The 21,953-nt window shown below is 36.5% G+C and overlaps 1 long non-coding RNA gene across 1 annotated transcript; it reads right to left on the bottom strand.

Annotated features, from left to right (window-relative positions):
- Window positions 1–10,215: 10,215 nt before the first annotated feature.
- LOC110447296 lies at window positions 10,216–14,330 on the bottom strand. Its single transcript, XR_002462577.1, has 3 exons — window positions 14,110–14,330; window positions 10,888–10,981; window positions 10,216–10,436 (listed from the first exon to the last, which is right to left on the bottom strand). It is a non-coding gene; the product is annotated as an uncharacterized LOC110447296 (long non-coding RNA).
- Window positions 14,331–21,953: the final 7,623 nt, after the last annotated feature.

Raw genomic sequence — 21,953 nt, 5'->3', positions numbered from 1 at the left:
CTAAACACTACTGGTCTGTTGAAAAAGTAACAATAGCCTTTTTTAATTTACAAGATGACGTTGGTCTTGTACCTCTCAGTCCGTTTGGTAATTTACAAGATGACGTTGGTCTTGTACCTCTCAGTCCGTTTGGTAATTTACAAGATGACGCTGGTCTTATACCTCTCAGTCCGTTTGGTAATTTACAAGATGACGTTGGTCTTGTACCTCTCAGTCCGTTTGATACTTTACAAGATGACGTTGGTCTTGTACCTCTCACTCCGTTTGATACTTTACAAGATGACGTTGGTCTTGTACCTCTCAGTCCGTTTGGTAATTTACAAGATGACGTTGGTCTTGTACCTCTCAGTCCGTTTGGTAATTTTCCTTTAACATCTTTGTCACCTTTTATTGGCCATAATCACCTTGTATTGGCCCTAATCACCTCTTTTGTGCTGATGGGCCGATGAGTATTTAATAATAATAACTTATTGGCCCTTACATCCTGTGTTTTTGGACGTTGTGTTACAATTGACTATTATGTTTATTAAACATTTGTTAATAACTTTTCAAACTGTAAAAAGAACACGAGCTCCATGATTATTGGTTTTTGTTATTATTTTATATATTAATTTGTTTAATGTTAATTTGAAAATTATGAATATTACCTAAGGAAGAGTTACATACACATGACAAATGACAGTCACGTGTTGTGGACCAACACCACGGCTGTTAACGTTCTTATTGAGTGATTGACATCGTTACTTTACTACAACAAGTCATACCGGCTAGAAATATGTTTAAGGTGTTGCTAAGTGATATGCGAAACACTCACAGCTATGTCTAAAACTTTATACTTACATTTTATTTTGTGATACTTCAAATATCTATGAATTTCGAATTTATTCTATTCAGAATGCTCGTAATACTAATCACTCGTAAAGATTTAGCCATTCAGTGAATTGCCTGGTTGTTGATAAACTGGAGTTGTTGTGGTGAAAACAGTATAATGGTAACGAAATGTAAGCTCTATGTGAATCTAGGTGCTAAACACGTGCCTATAATAGTATAATAGTTCATATAAACATTAAAAATCCTCACAAAATACTTTATGTGTGTTTCTTTACATTATAACGCAATGGTTTGAAAAGACAATGACTTGTTTTTTTCGATATATAGGCCCGTGTTACTCCAATCTTTATTTATGTCTACATGAAATGCTATTTCATATCAACGCAATAAAAACAAATCCCTGTTTGAATCAGTAACGAAATCGTATTATGCTCAGAATTATTAGAACTGTATTTAACTCTGTTACAAGTCCCAGTTTAACTCGGCCAACGATATCCCTTTTAATCTCGTTTAAAACAGGACCATTTAATTCAGTCACAGTTGGTCCCTACTAACGTCGGTAACACCTGGTCCCTCAATAATTTTGTAACAACAAGTGTCTATTTAAAAGTATCGGGCCGCTAAGTTTTGCTCTTTTCATACGTGACGTAAATAATTACAAATTTACATACTGTTAAGCATGCGCAGACACGTACGGTTTGATGGCGATGTCAACCAAGCAGGCGGAGAGAAAAATGTAAAACATGGAAGCCGATTAACAGCAAAAAAAAGCAAAAGCGTAAATCGATGGAAAAAGAGTTTGTCCATCACTAAGAGGCGCGAGGTTTATACTTGACTGGTAAGAACTAAATTGACCAATAGTAAAACGCAACATGTTTATTGTGTAAATATTCCCGTTGACCAAGTCAACGATAAAGCCGCAAATCGTTGGATTCTGCTCACGAGACTTCTCTTGAATTCGCGTATGCATAAAAATGTCGCAAACATGGGCTCAATCGTCCTTCTGGCGAGATAAGTAGTAGTCGGGTGAGAGAAGGATTACAACCTTATACTTGACATAAATATAGGTATTTGAAATTTAAAACAATTTCAAATCAATATATTAATAGCATTTATGTAATGTTTAACTGCAATTTCAACCACAGTTTATTCCAGCTGATTGCGGCACGGTAACTTTAAATAATTTATTAATTATATGTGGAGTATCAATATGTCTTGCCAAAGATGCTGTACTATGTGAAAATTAAATTCTTTTTATTTTATTTTATTTTACTTCTGATGTGAAAAAATAGACGTAAAGTTTAGAACTGACTAATGAAAATCGCGTTCTAAAATGAAACCTATATCAAACTTGGTCTTAAATATCTTACCTTGAGCATGTCATACGATGATGGCATCAGGGCTGTGGCTGCTGTGGTATCCTGGCCAGTACATTGTAGGTATCCCCAAAACGGAAGTCCGTTTTTGTCTTCTACGGTGTTTCCAACACAACAGGTAGGTACAATGAACGATGTAAACCTGTAATCAGTTGATTGGATTGAAGTCCATGGTGAAAACACCTTGATCATATTATAGGTTACGATTGCTCTTGAGGTTGCAATAAGAACTAATTTACATTTCTGATATATAGACAAAGGTGGAGACGAAACGACGTAGGAGGCAGCGAAATGTTTCATCGGAAGTGGAAAATATAAGGAGGGATTTTCATTTATTCGTCGGATAAAATGACCTACAAGGATATCTTTATCTGCTGATATGTCATTGAAGTCACACTCCATTGTAAATGCCACGTTGTCTGTAAAAGCTGTTCTGATAGTAAATGTGGTTTGTTGGAGGCAATCTGATACTTTTATAACAGTGTTATCTACAGATGCTATTATTTTAACATAGTCGGTATGTGTATTGTCTATCTTAACTAGGAAGTAATGGGTTCCCCAAAATTTCACTGGAGGAACAGCGTCCACCAAGTGATCGGTAATATCACTTGTATAAACATTCGTTTTTCCTGCACCGGTGAACATTGCCAAATTAGCATCAGACAATATCACTGCGCCAGATAGATCCGAGTTTGATATAAGCTGGAAAGTCTGTTGAGAAGTCAATTTCAAACATATGACATCACCTCCAGTGTAATTATGTCCTTTATATACCAACATCTCTGATAATGTGTCGGGTAGAATTATAGAGACTGTTGTCTCAAAAGCTTGTTTAACTGCAACAATGCCAATAAGACAAGGTTTTCCATCCTGACTGTGGGTCAAAGCAGCATAATACCTTCCCAAGTGGCTGTGTTCTCTTGGAATGAAAATGTCCGTACTGTGTTTTGTCTTGTCATATGCTAAAATGTGTACTCTCCCGGAAGTAGTCACCTTTATGCCTTTATGTTGGATAGCAATTGAACGGAGGTTGGTGTCCGATGACGTAAGATCAATAACGTGCCTTTGATTCCTAAGGAGTGTAACAGCAGTAGTCGACGAATCAAACATTCTGGTAACGTTGACACGGACTACTGAATCTAGACATACAAGGATCAGCTTTTGTTGTGACTCTTTACCAAAATGTCTTATAAAGCACAAAGAAAATTCCTCTCCATATGCCTGAAAAACATCTGCAAAATGAAATCAAATGTCAGTTAAAATTACTTAGTACCTTTTTATGTGATTTTGTAGCGAAAATATCTCCAAATTTCCCTCTAGAATATCTCCTTTTTACCAACCAGACCTTGCCAAAGGATAAAAAAACCCTTCTTTTAGACTGGAAACAACATATGATAACAATCTCCTTTTACCAAGACAATCTGGTCCAAGGATATACTCTCCACAACGTTAATGGAAAAAAATAAAAAGTAAAATTAATTTAAAATTAGAAATCAGAGATATTGTGAAAGGTAAGACTATTCATGTTGAGAACGTTCTCAGATCTCAAACGTTTTGTAATCTGTCAAAAACAAAAACAAGGTTTGGTTTGCCGCCAACATCAGTGCACACTTGGCTCTATGCTGTTTGCAATAAATACTTATAATTCTTCATAAATAGCAATTGAGAAGAAATACTTGCCTATATACAAACATGTCAGCAAAAGAATATGCCACCTTCTTACAGCCGCCATGCTGTCGTCACTATGACCGCTGTGTGTTTCCATGGAGTGAGAATGACATTGTTATGAACTCGTTATGCAGATTGGAACAGATGTGTTAAAATTATATGTGTGTGATCATTGTAGTTTTAATACCAAGGGAAAACTGTTTTTAACGATAAAACAAGGGTTAGACGGTAACGAGATCGGTAATGAATTATTTGTTGTGAGACTTATTAGCTGAAAATTGCAATGGTTTAATTGTCTAACCCAGTCCCTGTAGAGTGAGAAACACAATATATTTCATTCGTTAAAAAGATGTTATCTGACTAGAATATTACTGTATGTCACAGGACCTAGGTGCTGCGGTTGTTTGTCCAGTAGTAATTTAACATCTCCGTTATACATCCCCTAGATAAACATGTTAACCAAAATAGCTACTAATAAGCAATAACTGCATAACACTATTACACGTGAAAAAAACTTTTAGAAATCGGGGACCAATCATGGCATAACCTTAAATTTGAAATAAGATGGAAATTCACAAGTAGTTTCTGACTTAGGAGTGACGACTAATGCAAACAAGTAACTTGCTCTTAAACATGTCTGTTCCGCTATTCGGTAAAGTTGTTTGTTTAAAATCCATGGTGAACAACTAGAAACCATGAAGAAAGAGACAATACCGTTTCTATGGTTGGTTTGAATGTGATTATAAGGAAGGACTGAAATGCGGATTTAAAGACAGCAAAATGTAAACAAATGAAGACCGCTTGAGAGGCATCAAAGACAATACGAATGTCAATTGTTTCGTCAAATGAAATGATTTGATGTCTTATCGGTTGCTTTTGTTGATTAGTTTATCACCATAAGTGAATTTCTACATTGTTCTATTGATTCTATGAGTACCTGGTCATGTATTGGGGTACAAAAGGCCTGGTATCCTCCGCATTGGCACTAAATGCAGAGGATGCATTAAATAAAATAAGACAATGAATAGAATATAGTATATCTAGAAGTTATTATTAACAGGTGACCGTTGAATAATTCATTTTTGAGAAAAGATATTGGCTACTCAACTTTCGTAAATCTCGCTTTGAAGACGCTGATCATGCTACACTCTTTTTAAATTATTGTTTTTGAAAATGTACATCTGGCACCTTCAGTTCCATACACCGAAACAACAAGCGCTCACTAAACACCTTTTGAAAAATTGAATCTATTTCATAAGTGAGAACTCTGTTGTCTTTTATACTTTATCTCAAGCATTAAAGTAATATACAACAGTTTTTAAACGATATAGTTGTATGTTCGCCACAATATTTTCCAACACATTTTCTGACTCATGCATGCCATGTTTCCCCTATGGATATATCCGTTTTACATGTCAACGAGTCGTTCGTTTTACTTCTTCAAGTGGTGTTCAATGACACAAGGGTCATCTGTGTAAATGACCAGACAGACGTGCACAACCTTCTTAAGAGTTCTACTAGTCTTATACTACAACATCCGTCACAATCACATCCCTTTGAGTGTATGTTTTACGAACCTAGGTGCCGAGGTGTCTCCCGAGGATCGGTATCATGTCTTGTTAAGGGTTCGAACATGTTAGAACAATGTTCTCTTTGATAATTTCCCTGACTGGAATTTCTGATTCAAATAATTCGTTTTTCTTATTAATTTAAACTTTATTCCCCATCCCTTCGGTTTTCCGAACAATATAAACTCTCTACAATGATCGCAACAAAACAGAAAAAATAGCTTCATCTTGTCCAGGCAATTCAAGAAATTAGGTGTAGCCAGAACTTTATCTTAGAGTACATGTAACATAATGGTTAGGTCATATTCTATAATTTGGGTAATCATTATGTAGGGAATAAGTTTACAATTTATCCGTAAGTAGCTACGTCCTTGTGAATCTTTGATTATCTGTAAGTGTGATCGCCGTTAGATAAATCGGTACGAGATAACGTTTCCTATTCTGTGTAATATTGCAACCCAGGACAGTCTTCTTTACGAATTCATTTGACTTTTTAAATGCCTTTGGTATAAGTTCTTCTTCACAGTATGTCTCAATATCCCCAAGAGACTGTTGATAATGTGTTTCCAAAATTATTCTGGATGCTTTTACAACTATTTGATCATGTTTCCGTTTTTATTTTCTGTTTACTGCTGGCAACAGCAATGTCAGGCAACTATAGCACTATTCACCATTCCGTAATGCATACGGAGCCAAATGCCTGTAACCTCCGCTGATTAAAGCACAGTTTTTCTTTATCTTAAATTCAGATCAGTCCAACATCATCTCATAACCATGAGGTTTAAAAAAGTCAGTTGTTAAGTCTTTCGTTAAAACATCTTAACCTGCGCTTTCGTACGTTTCTTAATCGATAATTTTTTTCTTTTTTTTTTCGCCTTTGATGATGAATCCCCAATCATTTCAGGAGGCTGACTGAAGCAGCTGATATTGGAACATTGAACGAGGTTTTCCATCGTGACCATGTTGCACACGATTTTAACCTAGCGGTTGCGTATGAGTACAACGATTCCTGTAAGGATGCATTGTCAACCGAAATGGCGACGGCTGTTAACAACTATGAAGGCCAGATGGAGGATTTTGAAGGTATCTAAATTATTACAGATGCCCGACACGGTTGGAGAAAAAACTCCCGACAGACTGATGTTGTTTGTATTGGGTATGAAACACACAAAGTTGTGTTGGATGAAATAATTACAAAGATGATGATTTATATGCTCAGCGACATTAAAAGATATATCAACATTTTGAAGACCACGAACCAGGACCAGTTATAATATCAGCACACGCACATGATCGAAACCTTTCCATCAACGAGTACATCCGGGAGAATCACGCCACGAAAAATCAGAATGACACTTGGCATGCTGGTAAACAGGTAGAAAAACTATTGAAAGGAGTAGCATTTGGTCCACAGGACAAACATGGAATAACGTGGCACTCACAACTCTCTGAAAAAGTGTCATCAATAAGAACTCATGTGCATTATTGCATCAGAGAATGTGAGGGAAATGCTCAAAATCTCAAACAAAGTCTGGACAATATTGTCCAGCATTATCAAAATGTGCACACTGGTTGCTCAGAAAAATCAAACTGTAGGACATACCCCAACCACCAGCCATCAAAAATGATCATCAATGACTCAAATGCTGAGCTACTTCTGCGCAACGCAATCCAGAAAAGTGCAATATACCAACACCCAGAAGACTACATCATGGCCATGGACACATTCTATGTGAAGTCATTCAACAATGTTTTGAACCTGTTTCATGACAAACGAATTGTATTTGGGAATGAAGAATACATCCGGAGAAGTCGTATCAACCCTTAATTTTTTTTTTAATTAGTTCAAAGTTGATATCATCAAACACAAAGAAAAAATGAGATAGACAAACTTGAATTCAAGATAGTACCCCTATTTCTTAATCGTTCTCGAAAAGCTATTCTAATGTCGTCTTAACTCCAAATGTCAACTCTCTGTGACACATATATTAAAATATATCCAATCCCAATTCGACGAGACTATTTTATATGCTAATTGATTCCAAGCGTTACTCTGGTTCCTGTTTGTGTGTACAGACATCTGCCCCTGTGATTAACGTTTTATTCCTCCTTTATTACCAGACCTTCAGTTTTTGAATACTTGTTATACATGTCACTATGCATTACACATAGATATCCGAGTCTTCAGACTACCTACCTTCGTAAGACATTCTCTGTTTGCTACATCCAGAAGTGGTTTAGAAGCACTTAGAGTTTAACTGCGTCACATTTTCTCTATTGTTTTATTAAGAGGACCATCGGCGCTTAAATTTTTAAAACTAAAACAACAGTGACACCAAGTACCAGAGTCCCTAGTCTCTTTAGTATGAGTATTAACCATTCCTTAAAAACGTCTGTTAAGGAAAAATAGTCCTTAGAAGCTGTTGAATAAATCACAACTGCGAAAATTGTCTGGCTATCATCAACACCTTATTGAATTTGTTTTCTTTCTATGCTAACAATTAAAGATAGAAACATATGTTTTGTCTTCATTGTATTTCTTGTTGTTACTGTATTTTTGTTTAACCCTTATTGCTGTAAACTTTCTTTAAACCCTTATTGTTGCTTCTTTATTCTGAATTACTGGTGACCTACATATATACTTGGTTGAGGAAATATCAGACCCGACATTTTGCACTGGGCAATGCTATATGGCCGTGTGTTTTGGTGTCTTCGTAGTCACTTTTGTTTTCAAAAACCTTTCGGAGTTGCCTTTTTTATTGATTATGTGCTGCATTTTTCCTTCTTTGATATCTGTTATTGCATGGAACTTATCTGAGTTTTGAAAAACAAATGTGTCCTCGGCTAGGGTTTACTCAGTATGAGAGTTGCTATTTAAAATATATACCTTTATATCAAGACTTCGCACTAGTCAATACCACAGGAGGTAATTAACGGGAAATGGAATTCGTTTTAAGTATAATTAATTATGTTTGCAGAATATTATCGATAAGTATATTGTAAACATGTACTCTGTGTTAAAGAGAACATGAAGCAATCAACTCACAAATAATCGCATGTTGATAGACCCCTAATCCTTAATAATGATAATGAGTTTCTTTTCCAGGTACTCTCTCACCTTGCTGGATCGATCCAGAATCTCATTATTTCTGGTTATGATGTGCAAATATTTCTCAGTAGTTGATTGATTTTCATGTTTAGGCAATTTAATTTAAATGATTAAAAGTAACTTTGAAAAACAATGAATATTATGTACAATTCTGTTTCGTGATTACACGATTACTAAAGGGGACCACGATAATATGTGTATGGTCGATAAATGGAAGACGAAATCATGACGGAAGCCATATGTAGAACAGGACTCATATCCCTTGCAGATGATTCGGCTTAACCGCTGTTTTTGAGGTTCCACCTATCTTATATCTTTCAGTCAAAACTGCTTCTGTTTTTCAATCTTATTCCCCTGATATTTTTTTAGACCTTTGTGTTATGTATTTGGTCCCTGTGTGGTACTTTCCCTGTTTCTGTGATCTGATCTCGTCATTTTATGAACATAGTTGTAGGTAACTGACACAATATCAGTTGTACACTATACAACCGATAGTGTTACCTCAGCCATTCATAACCCAATCAATGATGGTAGCGGTCGATTCTGTTGGTAAACTTTAGAGTATAACTGTTACAGTAGCATTTCCCCCCTATGACATACGACCAATTTAATGCGAAATGAAAAGGTTTTAGTTCCAGCAACGCGAACATAAACAATTCAGGCACACCTGATTAGTGAAAGATACTCGGCTGTATTCGGCAAATTACCGTTTGGTTGTCATGTCTCTAAGATCGATGATCCGTTTAGAAAAACAGGTTCGTGAACGACGGAGTGATTTTTTCTGTTCCGCAAATGTATTAATCTAGCCAGAGAGGTATGGGATTTCACGCTAGCCTCACATTCTGAAAACATTGACACGGAAGAGTTCAGAGCTGTAACGGATACTTTAATCACTATTGGCTTTTTAGTGTCTAACGAAGTACATCTACGCAATGTGTTAAGCTCGCTAGTTAAGCAACTTAAAGGTATGATTACTGGTATGCTGTACGTAGAGAACTAACCCCAGCCACCATCGACGTTGAGAATAAACTAATCTATTTTGGTTGTTGGATCAAACATATTTATGTTCGTTGGTACTTTCCTTCGTGGTTTGAAGCCATCTAGATTGTTTCGTGGTACAAACTTTCTTGGATATCCTATATTAACAAACAGTAGACACGTATATCATTCAAAATCGTGGTAGATATTGTCGTGGTTTCAATTGCAACCACGAAAATCACTAACGTTTATACACAACGAACATTTCATGTTATACAGTATAATCACATGGGCCAATCAATATACGACCAAGCCCTGAGAGGATAATTTAGGCAGATCACTTTTCATTTACACTCGCTTGAAAAATTTCACAAGCATTCTCTGCCATATCAATTTTAGTAATGTAAGGAATAATGACATGTAATTGTCGTTAAATGTCCGTTTATATTGATCTCTCAGTGAAATTTTATAAAACACCAAATTAGACATCTTCTCACTTAGGATTAATTATAAAACTTCATCAACCGATTGAGATGAGATATGAATAAATTTACATAGTAAATAAAATATTCGAGTACAATATAGCTCTAATAGATTTCAACCTCTCATAATCACCCAAAATAATAAACAAGAACCACAATAACAAACAACAGGTGAACAACCTTTATTGAAGTGGTCTAACAAGTAGTATACAAATCTTTAATTCTAATGTTGTTCATGGGTTTGGCAAACATTCTGCTTCAATTGAGTCCGTATATGACCAAGTACCGGTTGGTAAACATGTACTTTTGATCTGTGATCCGTTCAGATAATAGTTGGATGAACAACTGATTGATTTAGTCCGTCCCACGTTTCTAACATTCCAGCTACCAGTAAGGTGTGGAATTTTTACGCCCACGTCACACTCTGAAAAATCATTGACAAGTATCCTTTTACCAGCTGTTACTAGTAATTCAATCATCGTTTGCGTTTAATTACGTCGAACTCGCGGATTGGAACATCACTAGTTAAAGAGCTCTACCTTAACAAACTTCGAAACACATCAGAGACGCCAACAGTCTTAGACTACATGTAATAAACTGATTGGATCATTGATGATACAGACCTACAATACAATTTGTGTTTTACTTCTTGTGAAAAGTAGTAGTCAGAGTATATCTAAAGCAGAAATAACCTTATGTATGCTTACTGTCTAGGAGTTGGTTTCTTGTCGTTTGTATGTATTTTAACTAGTTGTTGCTAATATCAAAGTGTTGTTTATACACAAACAACGTACATGTTAAACGTGAAGCAACGTTTCAAGATATAACATATATCTAAACTGATAAATCTAATTGAAGATGTAGTTCTTACTGACCTGTTATTACACAAGTATAGTTCTGGTTTCTTAATGGCGTACACCTTGTCCGTACAGGACAGGGTCTCGAAGCGCACTCACCAAGTGCATCTGTCTGTAAGTGGATTGGAATAAACATGTTACATTATTGAATAAGTATGCAAACTTTACTTAAAACCCACAGAAACCATTTTTCTCTGGTCATGTTTTACAAAATTATCAGTGAGTTCGAATAAATTGAAAAAGAAAAAATATAGATAATTTGTTAACTCCCCTTTGCAAACTCCCCTTCACAAATCACAAATATGTCATTTCTCCTTCGACAATGAATATTGCCGAATCATACTTGAAATACTGGATTCGTCTGTGAAACATTCTGCCACCCAGGAATTATATGAGTCCAGGGCCCGTATTCATGAAACCGTTCTCATACTTAAAGGGCCTGTCACGACTAGCCGATTTGGGTCGCCGGAGCTACACCGGAGCACAAATTTGGAGATTTTCGGGAATCGGTACTAGTACGGCAGCACACCGGTATCACATCACCAAGAACGGCAGTACATCGTCAGCTAAAAAAATGTGTACCGTATTGGTACCGATGTGATACCGTAGTATTACCGAATACTACCGAAGTAGTAATGATGCGCCGCCAAAATAATAACGATGTACTACCGTAGCATCGGCAGCGTAACGGTACACTCCGCTATAGCTCCGGTCAACGGTGGCACATCGGCAGCGTAACGGTACGATCCGCTATAGCTCCGGTCAACGGTGGCACATCGGCAGCGTAACGGTACACTCCGCTATAGCCCCGGTCAACGGTGGCACATCGGTAGCGTAACGGTACACTCCGCTTTAGCTCCGGTCAACGGTGGCACATCGGCAGCGTAACGGTACACTCCGCTATAGCTCAGGTCAACGGGTGACACATCGGTAGAACAACGGCGGTGCCTCGGTATAGCATTGAGGGCGCATCGGTTACACTGAGGTGACAGACAAGTTGTATTAATTTAGATTTTTCGAGTGCTTTCTCGCTGGAGTTCTGTCGATTTTCTCGCCGTTGTTAATGTTTTGCTCCAGTTTAGTCTCGGCGAGGTACATCGGTAGTGTGTGACAGGCCCTTAAGCACGGATTCTGTGCTCAAACCAGTTTCTTTGTAACTCGATAAAATCATGTGACAGATGTAAACATTTTAAATAGCTTTCTGCTTTACTTCTCTCTTTAACAATTCTCCCAAATCACGGAAAATTGTGATTTTTCTTTTATTTATCATTAGAAAGATAATTTGGACTTAAGCACAGAATCTGCGTTAGAGAATGAGGACAGTTTTATGAATACGGGCCCTGATATAAAACCATTCAAAATGTTCTTACACACCATATCCGCCACCACAAGTTTGAATGTAATATTATAAAAAAAAAAGGTTGTAATCCCAAACATTATCCTCGACAGTGCACCGCTATATCACATTGTCTGTCATGTTAATCCAGTCCATTTACTCGGCTGTTTTACATGACATACAGATTACCACTATTAAAACAATGTATAAATTATTTTTGAAGCCCAGTGTTCTATGTTTATTTTTTTTGACCTGTTTCTATTATGGCGATGGTAACTTAGACGTTCCCATAGCTTTGTTACAATAAAGGCAAACAAGGTACATACATGTATGACGTCATGTATAATGGCATTCATATATACAGTAAGCGTCGAATGGTCCATAAATACAATTGATAAGTGAAATTGCTGAAATAATTCCAGCATTTTATATGTAGTATCAAATGTATGCATATACATGATTAAAAGCTCCTAATTAAGTGATACAACAGTACCCAAGGTGTAAATGCTGTGGTCAATATCATGTTTCATATACAGTGCACCCTTCATCTAGAACAATGTGTCGTCCTTCACTCTCATTTATTTCATAAAGGAACTTATTACATCAGTATTAATGTGATTTCCCAATAGCACCTCATGTATTTGTTCCTACTATTAGTAAACCAGTATAACCAACGTGACAACCCCATGTGAATACACTATAACATACTCGATATGTCCGGTGTACTTGCACACATCAATGATACAATTCTAGCTCATCAAAATTTAATAAAGACTTCCAAAATCTGGACGTAATTTATTAATTTTGTATTTTGTAAAGAGTAAATAAATTAGGATGATACACGTACAATGGATTCGAAAATCTTGAACACAATTTTTGCACAGTATTTTCTAATTATGCTTCTGACGTAGCTTTCACTATTTGAATGCGTTAAAAGTAGTTAATAAAGAGCAATCGGGATACAAGGTGCACTTAAATTAGAAGCTAAATCAATCTATAATTCATTTTCCAATGCAATTTCAAGGTGGTCTTTTGGCTTACGTTTGATCAAAAGTTTGAAAGTTTATTAGGTGATTAAATTATAAAAAAGTATCATTCAAATATAGCCACCGAAACGTTTTCTAAAACTGATGTTGTATAATAAGGCGCTAATATTATGCACAATACTTTCCCTGAACATGCTGTATATCTGGAAAACTATGCCCTAAACTGGTAAAATCTATATTCACAATATGTTAATTCCACCCTTCATATTTGATTACTTTGCGAGGCAAAAGTTAAATTGCAGCGAAACTCTTCCGGGATACAGTTTATCTCTTCAGAGATAGCTAACTACTATGACAGCCGAAAATGTAAAATTACATTTCGTTTCAATAAAATGACGTTTTAATGTTACGTATCAAAATGTGGAAATTATTCACTAAGCATTATTATGAAAATTACGTACACTGGTAACAATAACGTTTATGCACAGAATATTACGACAGTACTATATGAAGGTTTTTTTAATGTCGCGTCTTTGAATTTTTATTAAGTAAATCCCTCTGAGCTGGTATTTCATCGACTCACTGCTGTTATTATTTCATATCAATTTGAGATCTGAAGTTGTTTTTGTTTGTCCTTTGATTGCATGGTGTAGTTTTGTACATTTATAGCATTTTGAGTATTTAACATTTTGAACAAATTGTCGGTTAAGAATTTTCTGCCATTTGCACTGATATGATGAAATGCATTTGCAACGAAATTAAGGAAGGATTGTGGCAGTTTTAGAAGTTTACATTAGGAAGAAGGCAAGCAAGAAAGACTATACAAGAACTATGCTCATGATAAGTTATATCGCTGGTAGATATAAATCCAATGGTTCTGTATGAAACGGAACCTGAAGGCATAATAGTTTTACTTACCATCTTCCATGCATACATTCCAATGTAGATGGATACGTTATCCGTCAATAGCCTCTCTGGAAATGCTAGGTCATCTGAACTATGTAGTTTGCAATGTATATTGTTCGTGTTATACGAGACTGACAAACACTCGGATCTAAGAAAACATTCTGTTGCGCAACGAGAAAAAGATATGTTCTTGATAATATTGTATCGAAAGCCTTTAAACCGTCTATCTTTCGTAACATTATAACAGCCATGTATGTTACTGTGTGCAAAATACACGATGCTTATAAAACAACACGTCAAATAGAGCACTTTGACAGCAGTTATGTCTAATGACATAATTAGTTGTGAGGGATGCTGCAAGGTTTTATCTATTTCGTATGTACAGATACTTTGCACTCTAAACAGTTTTTATAATGTTTTTATGCATTCATAAAGCACTGGTGTTTAACATGATATTTCAAATCTCACTCACGTATATCTATGATCGGTTTTATAAAGACAACAAAGGCTACACACGTATTTCTGCACTTATTGGAAAAATTACTTCTGCATTCGTCATGCATAAGAAGTTGCAGTCTTCCTGTTTTCTGTTTGAAGCTTCATAACCTTGCCTGTCCATTAAAATCCTTTTTGTCAACTTGCCTTTAAATCTGTAGATTGCCACTGATCATATATGTTGGTGTCACATTTACATATGTCACTGGCATGTCTTGCGTATAGTACTCAGTAATTGTGCTGTATCTAGCGCTTACAAGTCTCGAATAGTGTCTTCGGGGCCAGTGGTTCATTTGCCGCTGAGAAATCTCGACTATAGTCCCTAAGAGCAGTGGTTTCTTTGAAGCTAAAGAGTCTCGAATATAGCGGCGGTATCTGTCGCTGAACTATATTTGATATTGCCCTTAATCCAAATGGTATATATGTCGCTGAACTGTTTCGGATAAGGTCGTTAGTCCTGGTGGTATATCTGTCGCCGAACTGTTTCGAATATGGCCGTTAGTCCCAGTTGTATATTTGTCGCTTAACTGTTTTGAATACGGCCGTTAGTCCTGGTGGTATATCTGTCGCTTAACTGTTTCGAATATGGTCCTAAGTCCCAGTGGTATATCTGTCGCTGAACTGTTTCGAATATGGCCGTTAGTCCCAGTTGTATATTTGTCGCTTAACTGTTTTGAATACGGCCGTTAGTCCTGGTGGTATATCTGTCCCTTAAGTGTTTCGGATATGGTCCTAAGTCCCAGTGGTATATCTGTCGCTGAACTGTCTCGAATAAGGCCGTTAGTACTGGTGGTATATCTGTCGCTTAACTGTTTCGAATATGGTCCTAAGTCCCAGTGGTATATCTGGCGCTGAACTGTTTCGAATATGGTCCTAAGTCCCAGTGGTATATCTGGCGCTGAACTGTTTCGGATATGGTCCTAAGTCCCTGTGGAATATCTGTCGCTGAACTGTCGCTGATATGGTCCCTGCTGTTTATAAAGGCTTCCCTACATGTTCTACATGCAAGAGAACGTCAATTAGACTTAACCGTGTAGCATGTGGTTATTGATCTATAGCACCGAATACATGTTGTATTTTTCGTAGTTGATAGGTACAGAAAAGAGTCTGATTCATTGCACTTTGCGAATTATAGACCTTTTTGAATTGGATCGCAAAGTAAACATTTAGTATGTCCATATTTATCCCAATCAAATTATCTATTTTAAATTAATTACACATTTATCCTGTTATATACTTCATTAAATATACGCAAGCCAATATCAATCATAAACACAGAATATAATACAACTATACATTAATTAATTGAATAAACCGACCGCCAGTATTTACTCACCCGAGGAACTCTCACTAATGCGGCAACAGCATATACAGGTTAAACTAACCAGTGTAATGATTTTTCTGTAACAGCAGATTGTCTACAGCATGCTCAGACTATAAACATGAAAAACCAATAAATGTTTTTTAAATGATCGATGCCAAATCGATATCACACAAAATATAATAATGGAGCGTATCGCAAAGTATAAGTAAGTCTGTTTGTATCGAGCTGAAGTTTTAGACGATGTTGAATATTATTGATGACGTTGTATCAACCTCTGGTAACAAATACGTATGGTAGGTATCAGAATGAAACATATTTTCAATGTATCAAATATTGATATATAATAGAAATTCTACCACGTAATTGATGTAACGACACATTTCATTTGTTGATAACTAGTATTATTTGACGATAGGCCGTACACGTGCATGTATTATTTTCCAACAGACCAGCACTCTTTCAAAAACCTCTCCCGCAAATATAAACAAATGAGTTGTGGAACTGGTTTCCCTTGTCGAATCAGGTTACACGGACCAAATGTATGTATTTGCTAACAGACAAACACGTTTTTATTTCTTGATGTACTTGACACGTGTCAAGCTCACGGTCAGTTGTTCCGCTGAACATACCGCGAACGTGACTAGAAATAGTTTTTATAATCTGTCAAATATTTATTTCAAATGTTGATGAGTGATTTCGATGGATTGGTGAATTTGACTGATTAAAATAAACATCCGGTAGAAAGCTGGACGTCAGAGCTAATTGCATATCGTTTATCGGTAAAATGTTGACTGGAAATGAAAAATCCTTCCAAAATATATGAAGGTTAAATAGCAACAAAAAGTGTACTGCCCAGCTTGTGAAATATAATTATGGCGTGACAAATGTAAGCGCGCACAAAAGAACAGCCGATCTAAACAATTCGATTAACTTGTCAAATATCTATTTCAAATGTTGATGAGTGATTTCGATGGATTGGTGGATTTGAAGTAGTTCTTAAATCTCTCATAATCCCCAAAATAAAACATCTGTTCATTGCAATACCTAACCCGAGCAAAAACACCGTTCAGTACTTAAACACTTCATTTTTCAAATTCATATAACAGTCAAACACAAAAAAATAAAAGACAAACTATGGTGAAATATTATAAAGACGGAGGATTACAAATGATTGACTTAGATACATTTATTATTAGCCTCAAATACATTTGGATTAGACGGCTTCTCACAGCAAAAACAAAAGAATGTATTAATTATTTTAAAGCGGAAATAACTTGCACACACAATATATCACAATTCAATGTAGACCACTTAAAACTTATCAAATCAACCCATAAATTCTGGAAAGATGTTCTTGAAGCTTGGGTAACCATCACAGAAAACAATCCTCCCAAAACACTTACAAATTTTCAAGAATCAACACTATGGTATAACCCAAATATTTTGATCAATAATTACTCTTTCCTCTATAAAAACATGCATGTCAAAGGTGTAAAATTTGTATATGACATTCTGCAAAATACACTCAAACAACTTTCTCCAGTATAGAAGCATCTGTGAATCAATTAAAAAAGCTGTACATACACTGAATATAGACTTAACAAAATGAAAGAACAACCACCCCAGGCTCTTCATTCCATTTCATCTACAAATAATATTTAAATTCATCAAGGGAAGTAAAGATATGTACACCACACTATTGAATAAACAAAATACATGTCAAAATACAGCAGAAAAAAAATGGAAATCAGATGATAGATTTAGTGCAATTAATTTTAACCAAATATATCAATTACCCTTCCAAACCAAAAAAGAAACAAAAATCTAATGGTTCCAATATAAAATCATGAACCGGAATATTACCACTAATTCATACTTAAAAACAATTGGTATTAAAGACTCTGATACTTGTTCACTCTGTAGAGCACACCCTGAACAAATAGCACACTTATTTTGGAATGTATGAAACCCACAACTTGTGGGAAAATCTTAGAAGATGGATTCATAATAAACTTGGTAAAAATATTGACCTTGATATAAGTACAATTCTATTTGGGGTCACAGGAGATACTAATGAAACAAAACAAACTAACATCATCATTATATACACTAAATACTACATATTCTGTAATTCAAAGAAAACAGGAAATCTCTCAATAATACGATTGAAAGAATATCTAACTCAAACATTTACATACGAAATGATCCTGTCACAAAAAAACATGCAAATCCAAATATTCAACAAAACTTGGAATGAATGGAAAAACCCATTCACCTAAGTCCAAAAAAAACCCGAAATTATTTGAAAACCAAAGCCAAGTGAATGAACCTCAAACAGTTGGTCACCCATATACCCTTAAGAATTACACTAATCAGATATTGTTGCCTTTTTTATATGTATGTGTAGCCCTTTATACACATTAATATATACATGTGCTAATAACTTGCTAATATATATGTATCTTATACACCCAAAAAGGGTATAATGTACACTGCTGAAATGTGTCAACTCCTAAAACATTGATCTCCCTAGATTATGAGTAGTTACATGTATGTATTTGTTGAGTATAGTCTATATTTATATGTGAATATACACAAACACCAAGTTATAAGGGACTTCATTCGTGGGTACTGAATATATGTGAATATGTATATTATACATGAACATGTATAGCTCTGTATGCGAGTATATGTATATAAACTTGTGTATGTGTAGCAGTGTACAAACGTGTGCATATCTGCATAAAATACAAACAAGTTCTTACGAAGTAAAAGGATTTTTATTGTTTTCCTCTGTTTAAATGTCAAATTGTAAACTTGTACAAGTATAACATATGACAATACCAAATTGTGTACTGTAACTATGATGTATTACAATGCAAAATTGTATACTGTATAACTGTAACATATATACCACAAAGCCAAATTGTGTACTGTTCAAGTATCATGTATCACAATTCAAAATAGCATACTGTATAAGTAAAACATCTCACAATTCAAAATTGTGTAATTTATAACTATAACATATCACCAGGCCAAATTATTTACTATATACCTATAACATATCGCATTGCCAAACAAATTATATTGTACAAGTATAACATCTCACAATGCAAACTTATGTACTGTATAAGAATAATATATCTTGGGAGTAAAATATCAAAATTTCAACATAACATGTTGGCCTTTTTCTTGAGATAATCGTCTGCATGTGTCACCAATGTCAAAAATAAACTTCCGGGTCAGGGGTAGAGGTAAACAAAGGACGTTTCGCATAGCGCCCTGCACGACAAAATAAATGCACACTATACAAATTTGACACAGAAATTGTTAGATTAATATCTCCACAGTATTTTAACACCAAACTTTTACACAAACACCAAGTTCTAAGAGGCATAGTATAGTTTTTACTAAAGTACCTATATTTCTAAGAGACTTCATTCGTGGGTACTGAACCGGGTACTGAACCCGGAAGCATTTCAGGGAAAATTAAGTCCTATTATAGGAAATACTTTAAGACATATAAAACAGAAGTTATGATGAATTTAAAAAAAAACTATCATACTGTGATTTTGTACTGAGTTTGACAGACATTTTCTACATATATTTCTAACTGCAAGGGTCAGGGAAAATATCATATCTTCTGAAAAAAATATGATATTTCAATTCTGTAAAGTGATTTATGAAGTCGAATAATATCTCCACTTACTCAAATAAAGTGTTTACATTATAATCTTCAACTATTTTTTTTTTAAGAATTTAAATTTAAATTTTTGCATTAAATTTTTTGAATCTTTCATTAAATGAATATTTAAATAGTGCCAAAACCATCATTCAGTCTCCATATCTACACAAAATACTCTGGAGACAATTACAATTATCATAGAGATAACTTGCACGCATGGACGCACCCACAGTCGCCTGCAAACACACACATAGACAGATAGCCAGTGCCAAAGGCAGGGGGTGGGGTGTGTGAAAGGGACCTATCTCTTTAATGTAAAGGCTCTCCTGTTTTCTAAATCATCATCTTTAAAGTTGATAACAAACAAACTACAAGAATGAGTAGACAAGTGGTCAGCACCACTTTGCTTTTGGATTCTCAACACAACTAACCACTACTACTATTACTACTATGAATGGAGATACTAAGAGGGGGAAAAATCATTTTCAACCTGGAAATATTCCCAAGAATAAGGGCCAGACACTTATGCCTGGAGAAGATCAAGCTGAACACCCAAATGACCAGGCTGTATTTACCAGAAGGCTAACTACAGAGGAGTTCAAGCTGGTGACCAAACCTAGTCATGATGGTGGATCACTTATAGCCTCGGACACAGAAGACAGACCATGTCCAGATCGGATACTTCGTCCATCAACAGCTCCTCGTGAAGACTCAGACTCTGAACCGGACAATATCGAGGGAAACAGAACTATTGATGTGCTCTACATATGTAATGGTAAAGATGTGGAATTCTGTATTCAGACTCCATGCAGAAAAACACTACGAGACATGCAAAATCCCAGAGTTTGAACTTTACACCGAGAGGAAACGGGCCCTGGGATGGAGTTGTTCCGTGCGGTGTGCTAGGTGCAGCTACCGGTCTCCACTGCACAAGCTCTACAGAAGAGCGGACACAAATAAGCCCGGACCAAAGCCAGCACTTGTGAACAGGTACCTACTATCAGCTCTGTGTGGCCAGTCTGTCAGCACCAAAGGAGCCAGACTGCTTCTCGGACACCTCAACATATCTTCCGGGGCAAAAAGTGGGATGCAGCGACAAGCTAACCTGGTGTTCAATGAGATAATAGCACTCAACAAAATAGACATGGCCGAGAAGACCAGACAGGTAGTGGAGGTTAACCACCTGAGAGGGGATGCTAATCCGAGCACTATCGGAATAGCACTGGACGGGCGATACAACAGCACAACATTTGGGAGTGCTAAGAAACCTTGCATGAATGCCTCACAGGGAATGAGTCTGGGCATTGAGACATCAACTCATAAGAAGTGAATAGTAGCACGCACACTTCAGAACAAGCTGTGCTGTACTGGTGCTTGGCTGAGGGGAAATGGATATGATGCCAACTGTCCTGGAGGCCACCCTTACTGCACAGCCAACATTGACCGATACGACGGCCTGTCAGAGCATGCCATGGGGAAAAAACATTGGAAATCAGCTGACCAGTCAAGGTATTTTGGTCAAGTACGCCACGACTGACGGGGACGGTACTGGAGCCAAATGCATTGAGGAGGCCATGCAAGCCCTAGATCCCATGTGGAAGGTCGTGAGACTGACCGACCCAACACATTTAGGTAAGGCACAGTTCCGGAAGTCTAACAGTGCCAAGTTCAGTGAGTCCATGTTTCCTGGCCGAACCAGACTGATGGGAGCAAATATTTTCTCAGGACCTGAAAGCCCGGAGCAGTCTGATCGTTTACCCGCTGTGCTTGATGCGACTGTTTCGTGCTACTCCGGTGACTTCTTCAAATGCAAACAGTATTCTGTCGTGTGCTCTGGGGGTGACAGTGACAACTGGTGGACACGCTCAATGTTCCTAAGTGACAACAAAATTCACGCCTGCAGATGACATCAGATGATGAGATGTTAGTGCTGGAACTACTGAAAATGAAACTTAGCACCGAGACAGTCCAATCAATGCGACTCAACACATCCAAAAGAATGAGGGATGTCACCGGACGCTGAATGTTTCCTTGCCAATGCAACAGAATTTCGGAAGAAATGCTGAGGGACGGTTAGACAGCACAATTTTAACCATAAATAATACCGCGGGCAAGGCCAATCAGCAGAAAGTACAACGTCTAGGCGGAACTCTGAGTAAGGAGGTTCGACATCAGCTGGACCAAATAAGCTCAGAGGAAATTTATCAGCACCAGCGTCAGTACAAACCTGATGTCAAGAAGAGAAATCTTTAGTTGTTGGTGGAACAGCACAAAGAGCACGCAAACAGGTCAAAGTCTGCCAGGAAGTCCGACTACAGGAAAGGTCAACTTGATTCAACACTGCATCGAACC

Source organism: Mizuhopecten yessoensis, unplaced genomic scaffold (genome assembly GCF_002113885.1).
Source record: "Mizuhopecten yessoensis strain PY_sf001 unplaced genomic scaffold, ASM211388v2 scaffold3281, whole genome shotgun sequence".
Lineage (NCBI taxonomy): Eukaryota > Metazoa > Mollusca > Bivalvia > Pectinida > Pectinidae > Mizuhopecten > Mizuhopecten yessoensis.
Note: the sequence above shows the minus strand (reverse complement) of the source record. Positions and strands in the feature narration are given on the sequence as shown.